The sequence below is a fragment of the Zootoca vivipara genome, chromosome 6 (assembly GCF_963506605.1).
Source record: "Zootoca vivipara chromosome 6, rZooViv1.1, whole genome shotgun sequence".
In the NCBI taxonomy this organism is placed as follows: Eukaryota; Metazoa; Chordata; class Lepidosauria; order Squamata; family Lacertidae; genus Zootoca; species Zootoca vivipara.
The window spans coordinates 69,829,742-69,854,986 of NC_083281.1; the positions used below are offsets into that span (position 1 = coordinate 69,829,742).

At 42.2% G+C, this 25,245-nt stretch overlaps 1 protein-coding gene across 2 annotated transcripts in view; it reads left to right on the plus strand.

The window, feature by feature from the left end:
- Positions 1 to 355: 355 nt before the first annotated feature.
- The window catches only part of ZNF536 (zinc finger protein 536), a 378,399-nt gene continuing 353,509 nt past the window's right edge, over positions 356 to 25,245 (plus strand). Inside the window, exon 1 of one of the 2 annotated variants that reach the window (XM_035119162.2) lies at positions 356 to 461. The gene's annotated coding sequence lies outside the window, so the exon portion shown is untranslated. Of the gene's footprint in view, positions 462 to 4,221; positions 4,777 to 25,245 lie in introns of those variants that run through there. The other variant, XM_035119159.2, reaches the window with a different exon arrangement.

Sequence of the window (25,245 nt, forward strand, 5' to 3'; positions counted from 1 at the left end):
CCCTCTTTCTTTCTTTCGTTCCCTTTTTTCCCCCTGGAAGTTTAATTACCGTATGCTAATTTCCTTGCCTACTACGTGATTAATTAAAATCATATTTTCATAATCATTTGGCACTAGTATTGTCTTCGTACCATCATGATCTCCTCTCCCTCTCCCTCTCTCCTCTTCTCCCCCCTCTCTTTCCCCTAAATAGTGTATGTAAATAAAGTCAGCCTTAATGGAAAGCATCAAAATGCAACGCTGAGGACCTTTCTCTGTTTGCATGCGTGCGATTGGCAACATAACTGCTTATTTACATTAAATACGCCACAAGGTTACAGTGCAGATCAACGTCACTTTATCGTTGATTACTTCTCTTAAGCGCTGGAGCGTCTTGGACGGATGCTGCGCGATCCAGCCGGCCGCTGAGCTTCCCCCTGGAGTTTTCCAAAGAAGCAGACTTGAAATAGTTTCCAGAGCAGGTAAGAAGCGATGCTTAAATACTCAACCCCCCCTCTCCACCTCCTCGCTTGCTCGAGCCCCCCCTCCGCTCTGCCTCCCCCCCTTTCCTCCCCTAAATGGGGAAAGATCTTCGGATTTGTTTAGGGAAAATGACAGGCGAGGGAGGGGAGAGGGTTGATCGAGGCTGGATCCTTAGCAGCAGCAGCAGCGGCGACGGGTGGGTGGGAGGCTGGAGTGGCGGCGATGTGGGGGGGGGATCTTAGAGAAACGGCTCGGTTTTTTAATAAGTGTGTTTACACGGGCTCAAGGTCATGCCCCAAACTGCTCGGTGTTAAATGCTCCCCCCCTTTTTTTAGTTGCTTAGGCAGAAAAGGGAGCGAGCGAGCGAGGGGGGAGGAAAATGGACGATCCCAGCCCCCATTCTTTTGTAGATTATTATATCAAGGGGTTGAGCATTTGGCTCATCAAAGCTAAATGCCGCAAGACCTATCTAGTTGCTGTGAATTATGCCAAGGCGACAATGGAGTGGTGCCTTTTGAATGCTACAATGCTTTTCACCTACCAGATCGGGGAGGGGGAATCCAAAGCAGAGGAGAGAGAGCGAGAGAGCCGGGGATGTCTTGCGATGTTGCCTGATCGCTATCAAGGAAGAAGAGAAAAGGGGGGTCCTCCTGCAACCCCCCCAAAAGCGACAGATGAAAATAACACCTTCTTCCCGCCCCCATCTCCCCGTCCTTGGGATGGCTGGCCAAGATTTCGGGGGAGTCAGCCTGACCAGCCTGGCCGATCGGAGTTCCTCTCCTTGGTCACTTTCTCCCTCTCTCCACACGCCCCCCCCCCCCAGCCACCCACCCCGCGTTTCTCAGCCCGAGCAAATGATCAAGTCAATCATGTGGGGGATATGCTTCATTATTCATTGAACACAATCTTTTTGCAACGCTCCGCTTACGTGCAGGGGAGTTTCTCGTACCATAAAACAAAACAAAAAAAATTGGGAAGGTAAGGAGAGACAAAAGGGACGCCCCTGCTGGGTTGTTTATTTACTCCTCTTTTTATTTTGGGAACAGGGAAAAAAAGATTAAGAGATAATAGAATTGGGGGGGGGGGAGGACCGGAGTTTTAAAAATATCTATCTTTCTAAAAAAGCAGGGTGCCCCCCAGACGTTGCCAAAGTCAGTTTGGAGTCCTTTCTCTCTCCCTCTCTCCATTCCACCCCCCCTCTTTGCATCATCGCAACAGGGCCTGCGTGATTAAAAAATACAGTATAATTAAATATCCATAGCAGTGACGTTTGCGAGCAAAGGCTGTCAGGGGAGAGAAGAATGAAAGGAGCAAAGGAGCCATTGCATGGCGCTGTAGAACTTAGCCTGGAGGAGAGATCGAGCGAGCGAGCGAGGCTGGAGAGCCGGCGCGGCTCTGGCTGGGTCTCTCTTTAAATCCGTTACTTTCGCGGGGTGTGTGCGTGTGTGTTTATGTGCCGGGGACCCGGAGAAGGGCAAAAACTTCCCCCAGATTTTATTTTAAAATAAACACAGACGGAGGATTTAAGACCCCCCCCCCGTCGGCTGAGCAACACTTTCAAGTTGTCCAGAAACTTTTCATTAGGTTTTTCTTTCTTTCCTTTTTTTAAAGGAAATGCAATGCAAACTTTTGCAAAAGTGCCTCCTTTCCCACGTGCGCGGGTTGCATCCTCCCCTTTATTTGGGCTTCTTCAGGGGCAAACCGAGAGATGTAAAAAAGAACAAGGCGACCCCCCTACCCCGCGCAAAAAAACTCCCCAACAACAACAAACCACCCTTACAAACCTTTTAACGCCTCTTTCCCCAGCCCCGGAATCAATGGCGACCAAAAGTTTCGCCTCTTCGCCGTGCCCCGCGCGTGCCAAAACTTCTGCCGCGCTGCTGCCTTCGCAGCGAGCCCTGCCATTTTGTGCCCGGGTCTGCTCGACCTCTGCTTAGCGAGAAGCGCGCCTGGGCTTGATGTTGCGGTGGGGGTGGTGGGCTTTGCACTTGTCTTTCGGAGCAGTTCAAAATGCTTCTTTTTGGGGGGTCTGGGGAGTAGGCAAGGGGTTGCTTTGTGGGTGGGGTGGTGGGTAGCAGAGAATTGGAAGAAGGAGCAGGCATGGGATCTGCCCCCTCCACCCTCTTCCCACCGGAAGCAGGCAGCAAGCACCTGCCAGACAGGAATCCAGGGCATTTGGGAGACACGACCTCAAGTAACAGGTTAAAAGGGAAACTTAACGTGGAGAGAGGGAGAGGTGGGGGTGATTCCTGCAAGCGGGTGGTACGGAAGGCAGGACCTCGGACTTGCCTTCTTTGCAGGGTGGGTGGAAGAGGGTTTTAAATATATAGATACCGGTAGGAAGACTTGGGAGCGAGGTTGTTGAAGTGGCTGCCCCTGGTCTTTCCGGGGTGGGGTGGGGGTGGGGGCTTGGCTGCCTTCTCCTCGTCTCTGCATCAGTTTTATTTTGTGGAGGGAAATACAGCCATAGACTTTTTAAATTTTATTTTAAAAAAGCAACTTCTGTTTTTCAGCACTAAAAAGTTGTTTAAGAAAATATGTAAATAAAGAGAGGGCTTTGATGCCACAGTAGGAAAAAAATCCCAGCTTTTGAGGTTGCAATAGGGCCAATATTTAATAATAAAGAGATAAGGAGCAAGTGGAGGGATAAAAGGAAAGAAGCCTAGAGGTTGGGAAACTTTAAAAAGCAAACCAATTCTCTCTGTTTCTCTCTGTGTAAAACAATGGGCATTTAATTAGATTTTTTTAAAGTTTTGTTTTTAAAGCAAACACCTCGCAGATGATCAGGGGCTCTAAATCAACGAGTTAGATATGAGATATATATATATATATATATATATATATATATATATATATATATATATATATATATATATATAATTGGGGGGGTTGTTTGTTTGGGGCCTGGCTAATGTCACCACCATGCTGGTATTTTATGCTTAATCATTTGGTAGGTAACTCGAAATTCCAAGTGTCTGGGGAGGAGAGAATAGAAATTTGCAAAACAACAACAAAACGGGGAAGAGAGAGGGGGGGCGAGTGGTCGGACTGGAGGCTCTCTGGAGGTGCAATGGGTGCTATTGTCGGAGGGTTTTTTTGTTGAGCGGATATTGTTATGTCTATAATAGTGTCTAGGCGGAGACGTGAGTTGTCAGAGCCCTTCATTTTCACTTTAGCAGAACATGAGAGCTTGGGGGGGGGGGAGAGGAGCCCTTGCAACGCTAAGTTTGCCTGCCTCTGCTTTTGCTCGTCAAAATGCAAACAATGAGGAAACGGGAAAGGAGATAAGAGGCTGCCGGAGGAAGGAGTCGGTCCTGGGAAGTGGGAGCGAAAAAGGACCGCTGGAGAAACAGGCATGTGTCTTTCTCCCACTGCTCGAGACAAGCGAACATGGGATCTACTTTTAAAGATTTCTCTCTCTCTCTCTCTCTGTTTTCCCTCCTCTCTCTCTCTCTCCTCTCTGTGCAGTTTAAAATAATTCCAACAGGGGCCGTCTTTGCTGAGCTGATCTGCTTTGGTTGCCACAGATAGCACTGGTGGTGCCTTCCTTGTGTGTGTGTGTGTGTGTGTGTGTGTGTGTGTGTGTGTGTGATGGGGGGAGCTTATTTTAAGTGTCATAATTAAGTTTAGGAGCCTTGTTTGGGCTCATTCAGGACTGAGAATAAGGAAGGCTGGCTGCATTTAGCTCTTTCTTTCTCCCTTTTCTTTTAAGAAATTCTTCTGTAAGGGGTTGGCCGAACGCCTTTGCACATCGAGGCTTGGAGAATGATGTTTTCTTTCATAGTTTAATATTAGCAACTATATTTTTAACCGTTTCCACTGGATTTGATTATTTGTGTGGAAAATATCCCCCCCTTTTTCCCCTCTGTGCCGTTCGATCACTCAAATCTTTGTTCATTGTTCACTGACTTTGGAAGAAGGCGCTTTAAGTGTATAAAAAGAAGGGGGAGCCCTCCCCACCATCTTCTGGCTGGTTTGATGTTGAAATAGTAAACCTGAATGAGAGGGGGGTGGTGATGGTGGTGGACATTTGCAGCTTTAATTAACTTCGTGATGCTTCAACAAGGACCAGAGCGTTGCTGGTGACGTTGCTTCATAAATCTGCCCTGTGAACGGTGTGTTGGATAGAAGTATTTACAATATCACCATCTGATTGAATATTCACTACCTATCGGGGGAGCAGATTTGCATAATTTGGATTTTTTTTCCCAATGAAAGAAACTTATTTGCAAACCAAACCAAAACCTCTAGAAGTCCCCCAAACCCAGCTGCTTCGATCTTCATGATTATTCAGGGTTCAAACATAACTGAAAAGTAAGTGACCTGCGAAAGTGCATCAATAGGTTGTGTAAATAAAAGCCAAAGGGCTTTGGGATGGGTCTGCAATTCACTATGTGGTCTCTTTGGGGCTTCTCAATAGCAGTTCCCCCCCCCCCCCATGTAGCCTTGGGAGTTTTAATTTATTATGACTATGATTATGATTTATTTTTCCTTCCTAACTTTCTCACTTCCTATCGCTTATTATACAAGGTGAGGTTTTCCTTACAATGCCTATGAATACCTGCTGTGATGCTCTTGGGGTGTTTGTGTATTTGCATGTGTAGGGAATAAAATGCTTAAAACGTTTGTAATTTTGGGGGAATTGGTGCTCCGTCTAGTTTCTGCTGTTGTCAGAGGCTGAAGCGTGTTGCTTTGAGTCCTTGTCGTTGAATAGTTCATAAAGAGCTTACTTACTCAAAGGTCTCTGTGTTTACATGTCTGTAGAGTTATGTGGTCATCTGTATTCTATATCTACCTGTGTAAAACCAGAGGAGAAACTGAGCTATATAGCACGTAATAAAAAATGTAGAAGGCTGATTTCTAATTGTATGCCTTTCACCTCATCCTCTTACAGTAGTAAAGATCACTGGAGTAATGAGAAATGTCTGAAATCTTGATGTACGTTTGAGGATAGCTGACAGCTATTCCTAACAAAGTGGCTGATATTAAATCTGGTCCATTTCTCCAAATGGGGCTGTTTTTTAAAGTATTGTTTTGAAAACGTTCTTTATTTGTGTGATTTTTTAAAAAAGACTCACCAGGGTTTTTAAAGAGGGTTTTTAACCAGGATTTTTAAGAGCCTTCAAATGCCTCCCAAAAGGAAAGGAGGGATGTGGCAAAATTGAACTAGAGGATCAAAAGTGTAAAAGTGGGCAAGTGCTGTGGGGTGGTTTGTGCCCCTCCAGGCTGAAGGCTGTTTTAGTTATGATGTCATTCTGATAGTGGAGAGTGAATGTCTCCAGATTCTACCATTAAACGCTTGGCCGATCTGCCTGATAATGATAGCATTGACATGTCTGCACTTTGACAATTGCAAGCCTTATGTGCCCTATGAATTAACTTCTTCTTTCCCCTATGAAGCGAGAGCTCTCCAGCTTTAAGGCTTGCAAATGCAACAGCACTTTTGTTGGCTGAGCCTTCTCATTGCTTTAAACAAAATATCTCTCCCTAAATTAAACAAACAGAAGGAGGACTTGTAGGTCCTTTCAGCATCCCAAGTTCATGTTAGCGTCAAGTTGCTTTAAGGGTACCCAGTGTAGCAGCCAGTTTGGGCCCTAATATCATTAGCTGCATAATCTCTATTTTCAGCATGGCTAGATTAATATGTGGTTTGATTTATTACAAGACGAACAGCTTCAGAGAAACACACATCCCAAGTGTTTGTTTTCTCTTTATGCTCTTTTTTGTGCTTTCTTTAATCGCTTTACAATGCATCCTCTGTAATATTTTGCCCCCTTAAATGCAGCATTCATAAGTGAAATACCTCAGTTTAATTAGAAATGCCATATCTATTTTAATTTGACACATCCCTTTAAAGTTGGTTTGTCCGTAATACCTTAATGTTTCAAAGAAAATCAGTTGCAATTTATAATCCAGTTTCAGTTGGCATTTCCCCGGCAACATGGAATATTTATGAATACATGCTCTTTTTTCAGGTGTTACTTTGGGTTCATCAGAACAGAAAGTAAATAACAATAAAACCCTCATTGTTTTCAGCTATGTTCAATCATTTAAATAGGCTATTTATTTACTATTTAGATGCTGGTGTTATGCCGTACTAAACAGATTTGCATGTGAAACAGTCCATATTATGCTCACTTACGCTGGACTTACCCAAAATTGCGTTAGTGTCCCCCAAATTGTTTCCACTCAAAGGCAACATTTTGCCAAAGAGTTAGCAAAAAGAGAAGTAAGTATGTAGAGAATACTTTAAATAAATTTGTAACTTCCATTATCACAATGGAAAAGTTACTGTTACTGTTTTTCAGGATGCTTAACTTCTTAGCCATACATACTTCAGATCTTCAGTAAGCAGCAACTTGCTTAGAGTTCACCAGAGATTTAATGAAGCGCTCCTGCATTTGTATCCATGCTGGATGCCATAACATTACCTGTTCCTTCTAAACAACGGATAATGAGAAATGTACAAGTTGCAGCATCAGTTTCACTGCTTTAGCTTGTAGCAATTCTGGGATCAGAAATTGCCAGATCTTCAGGAAAGAAAGCTGACACATTTGTTTCTTTACATACCATGGGAGCCTAAGGTGACCATGGGCATTTGCGTTATAACAGACCTATAAAACCCACCAGTGCATTAATATGAACTGTAGTTTTCCTTAAACAAGCACAAGTTTTTCTCAAGTGAAGCTCATTCCCCCGCCCTCTTCCCAACTCCCCATCACCCTTCTCAGAATGTTGCCTTTCATTTAAAATGTGCACTGTGGATTGCACACAGGTGTCTTTGGAGTGCTTCTAATAGAACAGCATTGAGTTGAATTTATATGAACTTTCTAAAAAGGAAAGGGGGGGGAGCCAGAAGGAAGCGCAAATTAATTTTTCCAGGTTGAATGAGGAGCTTTCCATTTTTATTTTATTTTTTAAAAAAGCACCTCTGATTTCACACTACCTGCTAAACCTAAGAAATACCTGTTACATAAATTCTTTCTGGTTTCTGAATAAATAAATATACTTAGGATTATTATGAGACTAAAAGCAGGGTATATTTTGAACATTTTATTTTTTTAAAAAATCTCAATTCACATCTTCCAGTTTTTGCTTCAAGCCATACTTTTGATCCTGTGTAAGATGTTTGGTATTAAGGAAAAGAAAAGAAAAACAGGCAGGTACGCAAGCAGGAGAAACATTGCAATACCTTTTTTAGTAAAAACAAAATTAAAAAACAAAAACAAACCTGAAATACTGAGTTAGTTCTTCCAGGATATTCCTTTTATGTGTGTGTGTGTGTGTCTATGTATGCGCGCGCGCACGCACACGCACACACACACACACACACATGTGTCCACACACACTTGCAGAAGGAGAAGAAAGGCTGGTACAGTATGTGCCGAAGGAAGACATTTATGTAAAAGTGCATAACTTTGGAGGAGAAAGCGGGGGCCAGTTAAACTTGTGAGTTGCTCCAGTTCTCTAGTTGCAATATCAGAACTGAGTGATTTTGGTCAGGGGGATGAAAAATTGAACTTCTAAAAAATAAAACGCAGCACTGAGAATCAGACCTTGAGCTTGAAACTATTTATGATCTGACGGGTGTTTGATGGTCATCTTGGAATGGATTGATGTCATCTGTCTATTTCCTCATGTCTCCGTGGGAAAAATAACCCAGCAGAACATTGCTAGAATGATAAGAATAGGTAGAGTTAACCGCAGGATATGAATGATCTTTTTCGTTTCTCCCAGTGATCAACGGGAAATTTGATAATACGTCTTTTGGTTCAGGTGAGGAAATACTTTATCATCATTTCCTTTCCACACCAGGGGAGTGACTAAACTGAAAACTTCTAATAGACGAGTTGCAATCTTGTGATTCTAATATGTATCTAAAAGTATGCAGAATTAAACAGATGGACTACAATGAATATTCTTGGAAGTATAACTGCAGTTTTTCTAGTGAGCTGTGCTTATCTCTCCCTGCCCCATGTTTACTCGGAAGTAAATTCCACTGTGCTCAATGGAGCATTACTTCCAGTTAAGTGTTCATAGGATTGTAGCGTAGATGTGTTGACGTTTGCTGCAATTTATATCTTTAAAAGTATACCGGACCAAATTGGTGTTTGAAGGTGTCAGGTTTGTTACGTCAGATTATATCATACAAAAGACAAACAGTTTTGTCACAATATTGTCACAATATTGTCACAATATTGTTATGGTTTAAGCACAAATCAAGGAAATGACGCAAAAGCAGCACCAGCAGTTTCAGAATCTGACCCCTTGTATTTCACTGTGCAAAGTTGCGTTCATGATCATTTGTCAGAGCCTTGCAACCAAGGGAAGAATAACATGGGATTCTCTCTCTCTTTCATAAAAAGGGCTAACATTGTAAAATTCACATCGTCACCCATTGCGGTAGGACTTTGTGGTAGAAAAGGCTATCAAGGCTGCATTGGCAAACATCAATAATGCTTAACATCTGCATGGGTGCTGTTCTGTGACTTCAGAGCTGTGCAGATGTACAAAGATGGGCAACTGGAGTGCAGGAAGGTGATGTCTGTGCAAGCCTCAGAATAAAAGCTCTGGCAGCATTGGTGAAACTAAAATTGGTGAATGATGAAAACTGTGGGCAACTTTATGCTAAACGTGGCTGATATATGAGGCTGGTTGGCCTTTTTCCTGTTCTTTAAAAGTTCTTATATTGATGAATCTGCAAGGATGTGCAATGATTAGGTTTCATTTTGATATACAGCAGTATTATGGTCTCCATAGGCTTGCATTGACATTTCCTTCAGAGCTGTGTGATGGAACTAAGTGGAAAAGGCTGAGTGCCACTCAGGAGTTCGCTTCTTCTATCTTTTTTGGGGGTGGTGGTGGTATTGCATTAAGGATGGTGATACAGGGGTGTCCACAATGAAGCCATAGCACCAGTGTCGGAAACAACTGATTTGAAACAACCATTTGATTGGAACAGCCTGTCAAGTTGAGTGTCTGCGTTTGTTATTATTGAGAAGTACCAGAGTTTGTGTGTGCGTGTGTGTGTGTGTGTGTGTGCACGTGAGCGCATTAAACTGTTGCCTTTAAATGTCCCTTTTTCATCAGAGTCCTCTACATTTGCAAGAAGTGTCTGCAAGCTCCAAGGGGTGGTTTCTAAGGCTAGATGGAAACCATGCACTCCATGAGCTAGCCCAGGAAACTCATGGAAGTGCCCAGGACTTGGGAATAAAGAAGACATTACATTCTTGAGCTTGCCCAAGGTCCCATCTGCACTATACATTTAAAGCAGTATTCTTCCACTTTAAACAGTTTCCCCAAAGAATGCTGGGAAGTGTAGTTTCTTAAGCATGATTGACTGGTTAGAAAATCCCTGTTCTCCTCACAAAGCTAAAGTTCTCAGAGAGGTTCAACAGTCAGCCCCCCCTCCCGAAGTTCTCTGCACTAATACAGGCGTGTACTGATGGAAGCAAAAACTGTAATGAGATACTTACCGTATTTCCTTCTGTACCAAAATACTAGGGCCCATTTGCATTTTATTAGGGTGAAGAAACTTGCCTATGGTCGCACTGTGGTGGCAGTAGGAGGATAGATGAAGGCAGGAGCCGGTGTCTGAATGATGTGGCAAGACTCATGAAACTGGAGGGAGAGGGAGTGGCTATTTGGATCCAGCTTTAGGCAGTGTAATGCCTGTGCCAGCACTACTATAACCAAAAGTGTTGTGTTTTTTTTAAAATATAAAAAAGACAGTTGAAAAAAACAACCTGTTGCCTGGCTTTAGAATCTGAACAAGTTGCGACTTCCCCCTTTTAGGGTCCATTTAATAATATATTGTTCCCAACCTGCCAGCTGTGGTTAGAACAGGTGAACACGGTTAGCGCTAACCAGAAATGGTCTTGTAACTGGAATTTGAAACAAGGTTTGAAGTTCTGGAGATGTAGGGATCTGATTAGCACGAGATGCAGTTGACTCGAGGTTAAAAGAACACGTGAGGGGGTTGTGGCATTATGAGGCTTTGTAGATTGGGGCTGTGTGTACACATTGCCATGTACTGTGGCTCCAGTGCACTCTCACTAGTGGTATTTGAAGCTTGTGTACACTTAATGTTCTCCACAATTCATCATGTATCCTGTAGTTTATTGAGGAAAAACTGCTGCTTGGTGTGTTTCTTCTCAAACCAGTTTCCATCTGATTTGAAAATGTCTGCCATTTCTTGGGGCTGGGGTGAGTGGGAGATGGGATCTTGTGCTACTTCGTGCTTTTTTTGGATAAAGGGAGAGATTCCTGACCATTTCTATCTGGGAGCTTACTTGGTTTTGTTCCCATTTTGAAAGAGAGCCGCCGAGTCTCTGTGATCCATGTCAGCCAGGCAATCTATCTATCTATCTATCTATCTATCTATCTATCTATCTATCTATCTATCTATCATCTATCTATCTATCTATCATCATCATCTCTCTGAGAATATGCAGATCTGTGCTTAGGGGTGAAGCCCACTGGATAATTTTAAATTGGCAATGCAGTTCTTAAAATTTAAACCGAACAAAACACCCCTAATTTAATGGATCCGTTCTGATTCATAAATATGTCGTAGGACTGTGGTACCTTTTTTTGCACTGCTGAAAGTTATAGGTGTTAAGTTTCCCTTTAGAAGCAAGCAGAGTTATGACACTGAAATATTGCTGGAACTTTAATAATAGCATAATAGGTCTAATAGCCAATGAAACATCATGCTTGGCAGCATTGTTACTAGAAATATTGCTATATAGAGAATTTTGAAATATCTAGGTCAAGTTCAGAAAAGTTTCTGCTTCCAGATACAAGGAGATAGCAAAATAAGTCCCAGTCCAACTGGACCCAAAGAAATCAATGGGCTTGCTCTGAGTATGACTTAGTTGGATATTAACTAGCAGTTGAATTTACATTATACTGTCAGAGAAGTAGCTCATCTAATCCACTGTTGTTTGCTTAGACTAGCCATTGCTCTTGAGGTCTTCACCAAGCCTTTCACCTAAGTAAGATCCCCTTAGCCTAACCTAAAATCCATTAAAATGGAATATGTGGCTCTGAGCAAGCTAAGAATGTGTTTTCTGAGTGAACCAATATCCATTGAAACAGACACAGCATATGTTTTTGCCTCTCCATATCAAAAGAGGTTTATGGAATGTGCTTTGAGCCTGAGATGAGAAGAAATTCTTTTAGAATGGAATTTAAGGACATATTCACACATGACATGCTTACCTACTTAAGTACAAGGTGAAGTGAACCATACTTTTGTATGGTTCTGGCCTCTGCTGTTGTGCTCATCTTTCATTGGGCAGGGTGGTAGGGTTCGTTTTTCCTTACAGTATTACTGGATGAATACTTCAGGAATTTTGTTTATTGTATTCTGTTCCTCTTATCTGTTTTTTAACCAACTTAGCTGTATTTTACACTGTTGTCAATTGCTTTGATGCTTTTAAAAAATAAAACAATTATTAAATGCAATTAATAATGCTTACTACTACTACTAATAGTGTGCACACCTGCTTCTGTTTTACTGTATCTATGTGTGTTGGCAACATGTGGTGATATACAGCTTCTTTGTTTGTCTGCACTTAGTAAAATGCATATTAGTGTGCAATTCACACAAGTGGTGAACCTGAGAAGTGACAGCTGTATCCGTGGTGTACACAGGTGTTTACTACAGCTGGTGTCATGTGAGCAGTGGTGCACAGCCTCGTTAAAAGAAGTGCATGTCTTAATTAGGATTGTCTTCATGTGGTAAAATTCTGCCCAACTTTACTGGCTCATCAAAGTTGGAACATGGCAGTAGTTAAATACACGGGTGTGTTCTGTTAACATGAGGTATGTGGGGAAGACTTTAATGGGTATTAGGCAACACCTGATGAGACTCTTCATCCACTTCCATTTCATTCTCATGGAGTGGTCCTTGGTGTAACTGGGACTGGGAAAGAGTATTCTTCTCACAGAAACCACTTTCTCTGGTTCCAGTGTTAGAAACTGAGATATGAAAGCTAGGAGCTAAATGGTACCTTAAACCTAGGTTACGGGCACAACAATGGAATGTCTAGGTGTGCTTTTTTATAACAAGAATACAAAACTGAAAATGAATGAACTGCAGCTAAAATATTGTGTTCATTTTTCCCCTGCCCTTCCTCCTAATATTCTTAAGAGGGTCTCTTCTCCAGTCTTCAGAGAGTAGCTGTAAGTGGGGAGGCAGAAAAGGTCCTCCTTTCCTTCCACTCTGCAGTTTAAATCTGAAATCTTCGGCGTAGTACTGCACCCAGAGCTCAGAAACTGCTCGCACGAATGAAATTCCCTGTCACAAAATGTGCCTAGAACAATGGGTGTTTCGAACACTGCCTGGTTCACACATAATGCTAACCTGTGACTTGAGCCTTAAGGTCTTGTGTGTATGAGCCTTAAGACTTATGTGTTCCCCACCGTTCCTTCAGATGCAAAGAAGAGACCAAAAGTGTAAGGAGGAGATAGGTTACTCATGTTTGAAACCAGGCATATTGTGGTTAGTTTTAACTATGGATTAGTGAAACAAGATAACTTCAAACCATGGCTCACAATCCATGGCTCATCTCAGTTTGGAAGAAACTAATAACTCTGGTTAGTTGCCAATGGAAATGAAAACATCCAGTCTCTTTCTTGAAGCCACACCAGAGAAGCTTTCTCTGGTTTAGCATTATGTCAGAATGCATATGTCATTGAAGTGTCTAAGATTGTTGGTTTGTTTTCTTCAGCATGCTTATTGTGATTATGGCATGGTATGCCTTTGCTTTCATATGTTATGGGCCAGTTTTTGAAGTCCATTTTGTGTCCACTTGTTGTACTCACATGGTACCTTGTATGAATGCCTGTGGACTTCTTGCAGACAAAGCTTCTTCTTCACCCCAGTGGCAGTGGTGGTGGTGAAGTTGATAATCTTCCTTGATCATGGCAGTTTAAAATGAGAAGTAGTACTGCAATTGTAAATTATTATTATTTTAAAAAAATTGCACTTAAAAGTGTGAATGCATCTCTGTATGAATGCATCCTTGGGGTTTCCATTGCTTAGTGACAAAACTGACAGGCTCTATAATATGGGAAAATTTATCTTGTTTGCTGTATTTTAGGTTAGTAGTGGAATGTTGAGTAGGACCTCATCAAGTTCATTTGCAAATATTTTATCTTGAGATCAATAGGTTGATGCTTTATACTACCCTTAAAGAAACACAGCAGTGTCAATGCTATGAATGAGTGACAGTATTATAACGAAGGAATGCATTAAAATACTGTTCAGCACCATTTTGTTGTCTGTTCACTTGTTTGGCATTTCATAGGGCATGCAAAATGAAGTCAGTTGCACTTTGCAGCTGCCATGCCCTGGTAATAATATTACAGACCTGGGGGGTGGGGGTAGGGAAAAGATTCTGTGTTGATGAAACAAATCATAAACATCCAGTTATCATGTCTAGATTTTGATTCCCTTTGGTATGAACTTGATTTTATACTGAAAGCATGCATTTGTCTCGAAGCATAAAGCAAGTGTCTCTATTAATGACAAGTAAAATGAAAGAGGAAACCATGATAATAATTTCTAGAATCTTATTCAAAATACATGTAAAGCAATCAGAAATTTATCATTTTGATTGTGCCAGCCTTCATGCTGGGCTTCTATCCCAAATCTAACAATACTTGTTGACATCAGCTGAAATAAACATATGTAGCTAACACAGACTTTAACTCCATTGCTTTTGTACATTAACATTTTGTGTTTCTTCTGCAAGTGAGGACTCAGTGTAGATAAAAGGTCCTTCTGTGGGCCCAGTCCACACATAGTTCTGGTCACATAAGCAGCTGCAGACTCACCTTAGCTGGAAGCAAACTGCAGGCAACCTTGACTATGATGACCTCCTGGGTATATGCTTAGCTGTGGGTGTGTGCTGCCTCGGACATACTATATTTTAAGTATGTATTTAGGCTGGGGAAGTTGTAATGGTGGCAGTAGAGTTGCAAATGCTGGTTTGGCTTTTGCATAGTTTGCCTAGCAAGAAAATCTCACATATGTAGGATCCTGTAAATCAGAGAAAACAACACACCATGGGAAAGTTAAGATTAATTCAGAATTAAGCTACCACTAACATTAAAAAAGCTAGATCTGAGTTGCTATTGAGACTCTGGCTTTCAAGCATGACAATAAAAGTACCTGCAGCTGACCAGAACCTACCTTTATTTATTAAACAAAATTCATATACCACTTGATTGTAGTGAAACCTCGGTAAGTTCTCCTTTACATCTGCAGGTGTGGCAGTAGAAGTGCTGGACCAATGTCTTGCCTCAGTAATGGACTGGATGAGAGCCAACAAACTGGAACTTACTCCAGAAAACACTGAGCCACTGATTGTGAGTGGTTCCCTAGACCAGATAGATGGGAGTTTGCCTGCTTTTGATGGGGTTACACTCCCTCTGAAGGTGCGGGTACATAGCTTGGGGGCACTTCTGGATCAACTGCTGTCACTTGAGGCTCAGGTGGCCTTGGTGGTGCAGAGTGCCTTCCATTAGCTTTGGCTGTTGGCCCAGCTGCACCCCTATCTGGACAGGAATAGCCTAACTTCTGGCATCTGTGCTCTGGTAACCTCTTGGCTAGATTATTGCAATGCATTATATGTGGGGCTGCCTCTGAAGGTTGTTCAGAAACCTCATCTGGTGCAGAATTCAGTGGCCAGGTTGCTGACAGGGGCATATTAACTGATCCTGGCCCAACTGCACTGGCTGCAAATTTCGGGCCAAATTCAAAGTTCTGGTTTTGACCTATAAAGCCTTAAACAGCTCTGGATCATCAAGAACTGTCTCACCCAATATGAACCCACCTAGACCCTGCAATCATCATCTAAGGCCCTTCCATGGCCCCATCTAAGGCCCCTTCCATGGGAGGTCTGGAGAGTGGCAACATGAGAAGAGGCCTTTTCTGTGGTGGGTCCCCATTTGTGAAATGCTCCCCTTAGGGAGGCTCACCTGGTGCCTTCATTACATATCTTTAGGTGCCGGATGAAAACATTTCTGTATAATCAGGCCTGAGACCCTACCTGCCTGCGGACTGTCTCACCAGAGTGGCGCATGCTCTGGTTATCTCCTGCTTGGACTACTACAATGCGCTCTACGTGGGGCTCCCTTTGAAGGTGACCCGGAAACTACAACTAATCCAGAATGCGGCAGCTAGACTGGTGACTGGGAGCAGCCACCGAGACCACATAACACCGGTCTTGAAAGATCTACATTGGCTCCCAGTATGTTTCCGAGCACAGTTCAAAGTGTTGGTGCTGACCTTTAAAGCTCTAAATGGCCTTGGTCCAGTATACCTGAAGGAGCATCTCCACCCCCATCATTCTGCCCGGACACTGAGGTCCAGTACCGAGGGCCTTCTGGCGGTTCCCTCGTTGCGAGAAGGCAAGTTGCAGGGAACTAGGGAGAGGGCCTTCACGGTGGTAGCGCCCGCCCTGTGGAGCGCCCTCCCATCAGATGTCAAAGAAAAAAAACAGCTACCAGATTTTTAGAAGACATCTGAAGGCAGCCCTGTTTAGGGAGGCTTTAAATGTTTAATAGATTATTTTATTTCATTTTTCTGTTGTAAGCCACCCAGAGTGGCTGGGGAAACCCAGCCAGATGGGCAGGGTATAAATAATAAATTATTATTATATTATTTGGCAGATTAACATTCTATGGCCTTTTCAATGTGTTCGTGTGTGGGGGATTACTGGCTTGTTTTTGTTCTTTTGCTATGTATTTTGTGTTTCTCATTTTGTATTTTTATGCTGTAACTGCCCTGTGATCTTTCAATGAAGGGCAGTGTACAAATTTAATAAACAATAAAAAATAATAAGTAGTTTACAAGAGCAAACACACAATTAAAATGCTCAATAACGGAACAGTTCAAAAGAGGTATTTTAAAATGTTCAAATGATCTTTACAATCAACAGTAAGCTAGAAAGATAGTAAAACACATGTCAATTTCTACATGCCTGGATAGGCTTGCCTAAACAGAGATGCTTTAAGCTGGCACCAAGAGGAGAACAGTGAATGTGCTTGCGTGATGTCAATAGGCAGGGAGTTCCAAAGTACCAATTTCTTACAAGTGCAGAACAAGTATTATGTGTCAGCTGTAATTGTGCCACTTCCACAGACTGAAGCAGTTGAGTGGGCACAGACAATCCCATATAAACTGGGCCAAAGCTGTTAATGCCTTTATATATTAATAGTAACACCTTGAACACGGCCCAGTAGCAAATTGGTAGTAGCCAGGGTCAATCTCTGAGCAGATCTCATTGGACTTTAGAATGGCTCTGTTCTGCTGTTCCTGTTGTGCACTAATTACATTTACATGTCATACGAAAGAGACCCAAACTTTGTTGTAGTGTCATCTGTGTAAATGCTTTTATGTTTATTTCCATGATGCTTTCTGATTCTGCCCCTCATACATTGGGTTATCGATGAAAAGTCTGCAGAGTGTCTATGATATCCTCTGTCTAGAATGATGCTGTCTAAACTACAACAGTGTATTGTAAGATCTATAATGCTAAATCAGTCAGTGAAAACTTTTAACTGTAGCAAACTACTGTGTTTAACGCAAGAGTCATTTATGCATTTCGTATTTTCTGTGAAATTACTCTTGCTAAGATTACAAAGAAGTTGGATACACTCTGTAAATCACCATGCAAACAGCTTCTAAATCAGGACAAATGTGTGGTTAAATTATCATATGAATGTTTAAACAACCACGTATATACAGATCTGGGAGCCATTTCCCTTATTCTGGATACACTTTGAAGTACGACATTGACAGTTGTTTTGTTGTATGGCTGTTGCAACTATCTAAAGTAGATTAGACGGCTTTGGAAACAAGCTCAGTCCAACTGATGTTTGACATTCCCATTCTATGCAACATGCTTCATGCATCTCTTTCAACTCAACTTATATATGCATGTTCTGGTACCTTTGTTTGAGTGCCTCATGGCCTATTTTTGGGATGGGGTGGGGGCAGAAAAGGGACTGTTTTGATTTTATGTTGGATAGTTTTCTATTCCAGTTTGTCCTGTTTGGACAAGAGCTTCACATATTTTAGCCAAGCAAGTGTTTCTAATTACAGAAACGTAACATTTTATAAGCGCAACGCCAAGCCTTGATGTTGGGCCATGTTGAAATTTCATTAATACATCCTTCATAAAATAAAATAAAAATTCTTTAGGTGATATTTTCATGTTTGAGTAAGCTGGCCTGACCAATTTCCTTTTCATGCTTTTTTTAAAAAAATATATTTTAAAAAACCCTCTCTCTCTTTCTCACCTGATTCACACCATGTGCACAGTCCATGTGCACTGGTATAATATGCAAAAGGCAGAAGCATACGCTTCAAAATAGAGTTAACTGGGCATCCAGGTATTTTTATGGCACCACAATAATCTTTGTTAATACAGCATCAGGATGGTCTAGCATAGTCCACACCAGGACCAATCCCACCATTGGACAGAGTGAGATGACTGTCTCGGGTGGCATATGCTAGGAGATGGTGGTGTCCCTCAGCTCCTCCTCCTAACCATCCCCTTCTGTCAGAGAAGAAAGCTGTGTGTCATGCACGTGGACCTCCACCTTTATAACTACCCTGCTGACCTCCCTCAGGGGTAGAGCAGTGCCCCATTGCTAGTACTGGCTGTTCCCCTTGAGAGTGGTCAGGTAGAAAGCAGCGAGCCCAGCAGTAGATGGAGCCAGCCAGGACCAGCAACAGACAGAACCGACCATTTCTAGAGTTGTCTCCATGCTTCTCCCTTCTGTTATGCAAGGGAATCACTGAGGAGGAGGAGGAGGAGGAGGAGGAGGAGGAGGAAGCAGACAAGCAGTGACCACCCTCTGGACTGGCTGGAAGTAAGAAGGAAGGCAAACGGGGGCTGGCTGAGGGTAGACTGAACCAGCCTCCAGTGCTGTTGGAGCTTCTGGACTGGAGTCTTGAGAGTCAAAGGAATGCAATGCCAGGAAGTAGAGGTGCCGGCTTCCTCCTATGTTGGGACTTCCAGAGCAATGGGAATTAACATGGTGAGTTAGCTGAAAAGCAACACAAGGAGATCTGCATTGATCACTGCAATGCATTCCTAATTATTAATTATTATGGTATAATTATCATATTAGGTTATATCATCTTCATAGGGGCATGGCTGTGAGTGGGGGCAGTGTGACCAACATGAAGGGAGCCTGCACTTCTGAATTTGCCACCAGCCTACTGATGTGGAGGCTTGGAATATTGGCTGTAGGCATTCTAAATATTCAATATGGAGACCAGCTCATCAGTGAGGATGGGTTTAAACCTTTGTCCCCTGCATCCAAATCCAGCAACTGAATGAGCTGAAGCAGACAGGCTCGTTTCCTGCTCCTTTGGAACTGATTCAGAGACTTGGGCACAGCATAAAACTTCTCAGGGAAAGGAGACTCGCAGGCACATTTAGTCCAGGATTAGCTGTTGGGACTCTTGAGTGTCATCTGAACATTGATTTTTTGTCAGATAATGCAATTACGCTTAATGGAGGGCACAGCTCAAGAGTTGCATAGTTTAACTAGCATGCTCCATTTTATGCACTGTACCATGCTCCCTGAGTGGCTGCTCAGCGCTGAATTGCTGGAGTGTTTTTCTAAAGTGATCGTGAATTGCCAAATGGACAAAGCTCATGCAACTCCTCTGCTTTCTCCCCGGCCTCGGTGAACCATGGCTGTGCCTTCTGTTGAGAGGGAGGAAACGGGAGAGGGTGGGGGCTGAAGTGCATTGATGTCACCCACTTTGTTCTGTGGAACACAGCACCTTCTGTGAGGCATGCGAGGCCCTGCTCGCTCAGGATCCAGAGTAGGTTAGAGGGTATGTCCGTTAGCATCAGTGCAATAATACCGTCTGCATGATTTGGGCAGGAACTTGAGTGGTTTTATCCTTTGAACAGTAATTAGTTGAACTTAGAATATGGTTTTTTTGTGTGCTAGTCGCTCTGCATAACGATACCTATTACTTTGCTAGTACCGTTTCAACAGTTAACAAGCATTGCATATATGGCCTCATGGTATATGTTCATAGAAATGAGATTTGTAAAGCACTTTGAACACTGAAAATGCTGCAGAAAAGATTAAAAAAGTGTTTCTTATTTATGGTGAGAAAAATCTGGGGCCGCTTTCAGAGGGAAACTAAGAACACTTTTTAGTCTCCAGTGCACACTTTTTGACAACTGTTAATATGACAGAGGAAGCAGAAGAAAGCCACTTTTATATCAGTGAAGCTCTTTACAGACGTGAGAAATGACTGGTTCTGAAATCTCTTCTGAAAAGGTCTTGAGCCTCTATGGTTCAGAGCATCTAATGGCAAGTGCACACAAAAATGGTATCAAATTACGAATTTCAGTCACCCTTCTTCCCTTTTGTTTAGATGCTGTGCGATTTGTTTGGCATTTTATTCTACGTTTTATTCAGAGTCTTGGAACAAGATACAGACTTTGGAAAAGAAAACAAATATAAAACATAAGCTTAAAACCATGCACCTACAGAATAGGTTGCATTCCCTATCCCAAATGAGCACAAGAAACTTTGCCTTTCAGTTATGATCACTTGGCGTTCTAATTCTTTGTCCTGTGTTAAGACTAGAGGTTAATATTGGACCCTTCTGTCTTAAAAATCGAAGGGTCTCTGAACAGAAAGCTCGTAAGATGTCTTCTTGGCTCCCTGCCTGGAGTCTGTTCCATTTAATCTCACTTCCATGGTTGTGGCATCTGCAGTACCGGCACCTGTGACTGCACAGCTGTGGCACCATGGAAAGTGCTAAGAGTTTGGAAGCACTCCTGTGATGAGATGTTTTCCCCAAGGCATGGCAACACATCTTCCCCTTGGCTGACATTTGGTCCAAATTAAAAGGGGAGGAAAAAGAGACACCAGAAATATTTTGTTGTTGTTATTTCGCTTTCATGAATCAGCACAAGTTAAATAGGAATTGTGGAGTAATGAAAGCCATTGCTCCCTGATCGATACATGGTAGTATTTTCACCTAAACAGCGCTAGACCTTTGCCATCCAAACACGTGGGGCCAGGCGCCTCTTGCTCTGAGCACAGACTCAGTGCATGCCAGTTGGTTGATGAGCAATGTAGGGAATTAATCCACGCTTCTTTTTAAATGTGGCCATTTACCTTACTGGAATTCTTTTAAAATTGCATGATTCAGACAACTGAAAGGCTATCTCAAAATACTCAACCGAACTTTGGTGCTACACCCACCTACCCACCTAGCAGGAAGATCTGTTGTTTGGTAACAACAGCACCACATTTCTGTCCAAAAATGTAGAATCCTTAAAAATCTGTCTATGCTGTCTCTACATTTCCATTACTGTATCATCAGTCAGGATTTAGTAGCTAATGGCCATAATGCATACCAAGCAAAGGAGAGGTGAAAAGAAAATCTACAGTATTTAGTATCCAAAACAGTTATGCTTATAAAAGCATTAGTGGGCCAGTGAGTAATGGGGCTGCCGCTGAATTAGCGGTGGTTGGTGTGGGAGATTGGAGGAAGGCCGTTTCTGTGCAAGCCTGGAGCTGTCTCAGTGAACAGGCCCAATGCCATCATGGGATCTAATAGATCCCAGGCTTGCTCTGCCCCTCATGCTCCCCCCCTCAAAAAAAACACCTGTTTAGGGGCTTTCTGCTGGCTATCCAGCAGGCAAAAAGTATGCTCCACACCAGTGGAATGACACTGGCAGGAGTCAGCAGGACTGGGAGGAAAGGACATGTCTGCGCAATCAACCCCACAGCCAGGCACCAAAGGAGATTGGCTTGCTCTGCCACTTATTGCTGAAGTAACATTCACATTAATTCCATTAGGACAGAAAACGAGCAATCAGGGAGTGCCCTTACTAAGCAAAGGAGAAAGCATCATTATGCACCATTACAACATTATAGAGGTTGCAATAAAAAGCAGGTGCACCTGCAGCACCCAGGTTTTCCAAGAAATCTCCCTTCTGGCCCAAGCCAGCAGTAGCCCCACTTATGGTAGCTTCCCAGGCTGCAGACCTATTCCTGTTTCCTCAGCATTCTGTGTGCTCCTACCTCGGGTTTTGGAAGCCATGGATATACAACAACATTAGCAGCAACCCATATATATCCTGTGTGTATCCTGCCTCTTCCTATGAAATACTGCATTTTGATGCATCCCCTCCGCAAAACGAACTTCAATCTGAATAGAGAAGAAGAACAACCTAACTGTGTATAAAGCTGGCAATGTGTAGACAACCTCAGATTAGATGGGCGTGGGGCTTACTTGGGGTAATGAGGTCATTACTACAAATCCATATAGTTGGTAGCTTACCTGTAATGCATAGACTTAAGTTGATTGGTTATGCTCATTGGGCATAAATGTATAATTCTGGATTTAAGAGCTGTTCTGAGTTAATTTTTTTATCGAGCACTCTTCCAGAATATCAAATGAAATAATTTGGAATAAAGGCACCTCAATTTTTACTCATAATTTAATGTGGAATAAAAGCTACTGAACCCATGAATGTACACTGAAAGCATGACAAGAACATTTTCTTATTCTAACTTCTCTCAGTGCAATGCAGAGCTTGAAGGGTTAACTCTTTAGTGAAATGATCTTAAATATACATCCCAATAATTACTTCCTTTTGCACTTTTGATGTGATGATAAAAGGACCTAGTTTTGCTTTGTTTCAATGCACATAGACAGAATTTTTTAAAAGGATGAATGTTTTTTTTTAAAGCCCAGGTTTCATGGTCAGTTCACATTGTACATTTGAAAAAAGGATTTCCTTCATCTCTCAAGAGGTGAGATATGAATGTGGAACCTGTTTTAATTTAGCATTTCATTTGGTTATAAAAATAGTTAAATGTATTGCATTGAATAATGATAAACATTCTGCAGTCCCAATAGTCATCTAATGAAGTCCTGTTTTGCATAATTGTGGCTTAAGAAAACAAAAAGTTTAAAATTTAAGAAAAAACATGGAAAACAAACTCAGAATGTATTATACTCTTCGAGGATTTGATCTTGTTTGAAATGTTCATGAGCCCGGGTAAATGTTTCCAATAATCTAAAATCTTTGTTTTGTTTTTTTTAAAAAAAGAAGTTTAATTGAAAAATTTCAATTTATTTCTTGACTTCATAATAGGATAAAGCTTAGTTGATTGTGTAGCTATCTGGAACTTTACGCCATGATATGGGCACTCTGTTTTGGCAATGTCCCTTATTGAAATAGCCCTCTATTGGTGCACAGGAAGCAGCAACTATTACTGCTACTACCCTGTTTCTCCGAAAATAAGACATACCCATAAAATAAGCCGTAGCAAGAATTCTAAGCATTTGTGCAATATAAGCCATACCCCGAAAATAAGACATAGTGATAGGCACAGTTCTGGAGGGCGCCAAGGAAGAGGTTAGGCTGGACACGTAATTAAAAAATAAGACATCCCCTGAAAATAAGCCACCATGTTTGGTTTTTTTTGAGGTGTCTTATTTTCGGAGAAACACGGTATATAGATAAGACGAGTTATGAGTTTTGTAACTGTAGCTTGAGTTCCCATTGGATTCCCTGTTCCTTGCCCTCCGATTGCCATGTGTGCACCCTTAGCCCCTTTCTACCATATTGTTGGTGACTACATGCAGTTGGTAATATTTTTCATTTTCTTCAAAATAAGGGAAGCCACTCAACACCAGCATATTCTAAAATTCAGAGCTCAGAGAAAGTGACATCTCAGATACGTACACAGGAGGTCTTTTATTTGAAAGCACACTCATGTAGTGGGTTGTATCCAGTGTTAGTTCTACTTAGAGGGGGCATGTCCAATGGAGGTCCAACAATTTCAATGGTTCTACTCTGAGTAGAACTTAGATTCAACCCAGTATTTCTGCATTTGCAAAGTTAGTATGTTTGTAAAAAGGTCAAATAGGAGCAGCTCTTTCTGGTGTGTTAGGTAAAGGTAAAGGTTCCCCTGACCATTAGGTCCTGTTGTGGACGACTCTGGGGTTGCGGTGCTCATCTCGCTCTATAGGCCGAGGGAGCCAGTGTTTGTCTGCAGACAGCTTCCGGGTCGTGTGGCCAGCATGGCTAAGCCGCTTCTGGCAAACCAGAGCAGCACACGGAAACACCGTTTACCTTCCCTCTGGAGTGGTACCTATTTATCTACTTGCACTTGACGTGCTTTCAAATTGCTAGGTGGGCAGGAGCTGGGACCGAACAATGGGAGCTCACCCCGTCGCGGGGATTCAAACTGCCGACCTTCAGATCGGCAAACCCTAGGCTCAGTGGTTTAGACCACAGTGCCACCCATGTCCCTTCTGGTCTTACTAAATATTTTGGAAAGTTGTTTGTTTGCTATGTATTTGGATGCCTCTTAAGATATTATAAACAAATTTTGCACCATGGTTCCCAAGATCAAAGAACAGGTTTTCACCTATGTTTGGATACAATTGGACACCATTTTGAATCAAGTGGACCTTTTAAAACTGCACTGGTTTTGTTGTTGTTTATTAGGATTCCCAAGCAACACCAGGTACAAGGCTCCTGCTGTCACATGCACTGAGATTTCATCTTGATTATTTGATCAATTGTGTATAACTGAGGTGGGACACAAGGGTTGCGCCACGGGCTCTGCTCAGTGATTGAATCTGCTTTTATATCACATCAGTCTTGTGCAGAGCTACAGTACTTGCCAGTAGTAATACTTAGGCCAGGTAAGATGGCCAGACCAAAGTGAAGGGATAGATAGGATTTCATAAAAGAGCCTGAGGATTGTTTAGGGATGTGTATGACTAAATGAAAATAGATAATTAGGCTACTGGAGTCAAAGGTGGGTCTGCTGAAAAAGTAAAATTTCTGGAGGGATTTGAGAGGGGAAAGTGAAATCTATACTAGAGAAAGGCAGGATAACCAGCCAGTTTATACTTAGATTTATGGCAATAAAATAATGCACTTTAAACATATTTTTAAAGTGACATTTACCGTGTAAGTTAATCTGCATGTTCTTGCAAAGACAATATGAACAACAGACCAAAAAATAAAGGAAAATCAATAACACGAAGCTGTGTCCATCTCATTGGATTAATAGCTGTGAAAAAGAAACAATATTCTTTTAAAGCCAAAAGAGCATCTTGTGTAAGCAGAGGATAATGCCCATTGGACACTAACTGGAGTTTCAAAGGAAACGGGCAGCACAACCAGCCCCTAAATTAATTATTGGGTGATGTGATATTGAGTAACCTTCTTCCCAAGTGGATTATTTTAAATAAAGGAGTCTTTCTCTGCAATTATGGAAAATGTATTCATAACAAACCTTTCTTTGTCCATGTTGCATGTTAATACTATGAACGTTTTATTGCTGCTGCAGAAAGTGGGGAGGGAGAGAAAGAAATACATATTTATTTATTTTAAATTCCTTGAGCTCACCCTAGCAAGTACAGTTGCCAGTTTGTTGCCAGTTTATTTCAGGGCCCAATTCAAGGTGTTCATGTTAGTTTTTGAAGCCCTAAATGATTCAGGCCCCCAATATTTCAGTGTTTTTGGTAGTTCCACAGCCCTAAGAAGCTTGGGTTTGTGGCCTGCTAGAGGGCATTACAATCTCTAGTAGTTCCTGCAGGATTTTCAGAAATTGAGGTTCTCTAGCCTCTTCCCTTGCCTCTAGGGCAAAGCCATGGGTGGGGGTGGTGACAGCAGCAGCAACATATCCAGCAACTTCTGCTGCTCTTACAAACCAGCTGCAGCGCCAGCAGCCAACCTCAGCTCTCCC